Below are 4,074 nucleotides of genomic sequence, written 5' to 3' on the forward strand. Positions count from 1 at the left end.
GTTCAGGCACATTATTTTTGGTGGGGACAAAACAGATTCTTGTGGTAAATTGTTTTTTCAAAAATATCTCCTTCACAATTGAAGAATGTAGGTTTTTGGTTTGTTTTTTTGGGGGGGGGGTGGTATATGGCTTACTACGTGGGGTATATAAAAGGTTCTTTAATAACTAAATAATAAGGTTCATCTAACTGATGTTTTTTAATATTATATGCTGTATGACCCTGTTACAAATTTTCAGGGTTTGTGTAATTGTTGATGGCTAAAATGTAAACACGTGAATATAATTGCAGAGATGTCATTGGATTATGTTGGGATCCTTAGTGTTATATTTGAGTTTCAGAAAATGGAACAGGGTGTGTTTGCAGAGTGCAGGTCTTAATGATAGCTGGAAGTGCATTTGCCTGTCGTGCACAAGGCTGGTGGATGTGTCAAAGCAGGACACATTACTTGTGCAGGTTGTAAAAAAGATAACAGAGTTTATCTTATAGTCAGAGCTCTAAGAGGTGCCTCTGTCTTTGGTAGAAAGAATTGATCAGGTTCATGATGGCAGGATGACAATGAAGGAAACAGAGCCGGCCTTCTAATACCTGATTCTAGTACTTAGGATATTTCAGAGTGGTGTGACCTTGGTAGATTTTTTAACCTGGGTATGTTTCCTCAACTATAAAAACCACATTCACGGGGCGCTTGGCTGGCTCAGTCGAAAGAGCACACAACTCTTGATCTTGGGGTTGTGAGTTCAAGCCCCACTTTGGGTATTGGGTATAGAGATTTACTTAAATAAAAACTTAAAAAAATAATAAAAATAAAAACCACACTTATTTATAGTTATGCCATGAAGGGTAGATAATTTATCATCAGTTACCTGTGGCTGCTTGGCAACATCCCAAAACTTAGCAGCTTAAAAAAACCAGTTCATCTCGTTTCTCAGTTTTGTGGCTTGGTTGAGTGGTTCTTTTGCTAGTGTCATGTGGGTACTGTGCATTCTGCTGGCAGATTGGCTGGGGGCTGGGTGGAACAGCTGGGCCTCTCCATATGGTCTTTTACCTTGGGCTTAGGGCATAGTGGTCTCAGTACCAAGGAGGCAAAGGCAGGAGCTTCAAAGCCTGAGCTCAAGAACTCACAGAACATCACTTTCACCACATTCTTTTGGTCACAGGAGGTCATGAGGCTGGCCCAGATTCAAGGCATGAGGAAATCGGCTCCTCATCCTGAAAAGACAAGCTGCAAAATGCAGCCCTGTTTGCAGTCTGCCATAATCATGTATGCAAAACAGCCATGCAACAAGCATTGGTCAAGCTTTTAAGGTGCCCATCATTTGTTTTTATAATCTGTATATTCTCTAAATTAATTTGGGACTGTAGTGAAAGCCCCCAAACCCTAATTTATTAAATGCATTTTTACAAACTCTGGGTCTTTGAAGATAGATGGAGTCATTGGGTCACATAAAACTGGGATTGTCGTTTTCGCAAGATTAGATAGAAAGTTGTGGGTGTTGTGACTACTTATGAATTAATATGAATATTCCACAAATAATCAGATGAATGCCGACTGTGTGCCAGGCTTAAGGGCTGCGCTTTCTCACTCACTGGCACTTGCAGTCTTGAGTTGCAAGTACAAGTTACAGAGAAGTACAGTTGTACTTATTTGTAACTATACATAAACACACTTTAGAGAGTTAAGTGAATCGAATTTATTAAAATTAAAAGTAAAGAAGACAGGCCATCTATAAAAGCATGTGCAGTTTTTAAAAAAATGCTGTATTCAGACAGTTGGCAAAATATGCCAGAAAATAGATTTAGATTTAAGATTCAGCTAATCTAACTGGAAGAATTTTTGCTTTTGACATGTCCACTCACATTTTTGGGAAAGAAAAAAAGTTAACATAGTTGAAGCCTAACTAGGATGTGTTACCTGAAAAATGAGAGCAAACACTTTATTAGTAATTTTGTGTCATTTTTATTTAATTCTTAACAAAAACCCTGAGATAAATAGTAATTGTGTTGAAAGAGACCCTTCTTGAGGCCAGTCCCTCTGCAGTGACTTAATTGGATCTAGTTTTGTATAATTTTAGGGACAGCTACTTTTTAAGTGCTATTGAAAGTGAGTGATTCATAAAGCAGGAAAGTTGTACTTGCAGTGTTTATTAATATTTATATGATACCTTAGAGCTTACAGAGCACTGTGACTATATCATTCAAGTTCTCCGAAAAAAGCAACTTATTATCCCCATTTTTCGGTTGAGCAGTCAAGCTCTCAGAGGTAAATGAATTGCCCCAAATTATATAGCTAATAAGTTGCCATAGCCAGATATTTCAATCCTTCAATCTTAAAATTGATTATGAAAGCCACTTCATTCTTATGGTTTATAAAAGAAATATTTGCTTTAGGAATAGGCTTCTTTTATGTTCCTGCTTTATCCATTGCCAGCTTTCAGCACAGCATCTCTAGAATGTGCTCATTATAGTCAACATGGGTTCTTTGCAAAAAAAAAAAAAAAAAGCCTGAAACTTCTGAGACTTCACAAACTGGGTGTAGAAATGCTGCCACCTTTGTTTGGCTGCCAAGACACTACCACAAAGGACTGTAGATCCAGGTCCATTTATTTCACAAGAGTGGGTGCAGCTGTCTTCTTGCTGTAATCAAATGCTCCTCTGTAGCCAGCTTTTTGTGGCCAGAAAAAGCAAAGTAATTTTTAGTACAGATTAGCATAAAAATCTCTACTAGATCGGTTTCAGGAAACAATTACTGGCTTAGAAACAACAATAAGTGTGATCTATAGGTTGGTTAAAATGGCAGTTAGTTTCCAGACTTTTTTAAATGCCCTTTATTTCTCACCATGAATACTATATAAATAGAATACACTACCTGCCACTGTATTTGGTTTCGTAAATTATTTGGACGGGGTGAACAACAGACTTCAAAACTAAGTAGAGGTAGTAAATCTGCCCTTTTTAATGAGTTTGAATTTACAGTAGTAGTTTAAACATCTGGAAATTTAAAGTCTTAATTCATTCCAAATGTTCAACAAGGATCTATTGCAAAGAGGATATTGTAATGGGGGTGGGGGGATCAAGAAAACGACTATTGACTCAATTTGAAGCCTTTCTAGTTTTCTGCATATACATTAATCACATAAAACTTGGGAGGCTGACAGTTCAAAAAGGTAGAGATGGACCCAGATATCTAAGTTGGCATGCTTATAGAAGAATAATTTTTAAGAGAGGGCAGTTGTAACAAGGATGAGGTTTTAAGTGCTGTTATTATCTAAGATATGGCCAGATAGTGCTGCTGTGTTCTATTTTTCTTCTGGATGCGAGGTGGGCTTTTTATAATTGTTATTTAAACTGGACTGAGGGGACTCAAATCCTGTGACTTATAAATTGTAATTTTGATTAATGCATTTTGTAATCCAAGAATCTGGTCTGCAGCCAGCACCTAGCATGAGACCAAGCATTCATTTAGTGCACACTTCCTGAGCCCCTACTGGTTGGTCATTAGGTGTTGGTTTGATTTTCTTACGGCAAAACGGTTGTGGCCGCAGGAGGATCAGTAGTCCTTGTCTGTGGCAGCTGCTGCTAACTGTTCGTCCTATGCCAGTGCTGTGCTGAAGCACTTTAAACTTACCCAACCTGTGAAAAAGGTAATATTATCCCCCCTTTTTTTCAGGTGAAAACCTAAGGATTAGAAGGTTACGTGGCTAGTGAACATTTGAACGAGGATTTCAGCGTGATGTAAAGATTTACAAATCTAATTTGTTGTCTCTTATAGTTTGCTTTTCATGTTAATTTTCAAATTCTGTCTTGAATGCCTGTAGTGGTCAATCTTTTTAGCCCCAGGCATGAGGCTAGGTGTCATGGATACAAAGATGAATGAAGTGGAGCCCATGCCTTGGATGCAAAGGTAAATAAGATTGATCCCATACTTCGGTCAGCTGAGTCACCTGGGGAAGCCAGACCTGCAAGTCAGGATCTGCCAGGAACTAGGCTAAAGGTAGGGTATTGGTATAATTGATCATCCCATCCAGAGCACTTTTGAGAGTATAAGGAGGCACTTTTAATAGTTGTGCCAGAT

Source organism: Prionailurus bengalensis, chromosome D1, assembly GCF_016509475.1.
Source record: "Prionailurus bengalensis isolate Pbe53 chromosome D1, Fcat_Pben_1.1_paternal_pri, whole genome shotgun sequence".
In the NCBI taxonomy this organism is placed as follows: Eukaryota; Metazoa; Chordata; class Mammalia; order Carnivora; family Felidae; genus Prionailurus; species Prionailurus bengalensis.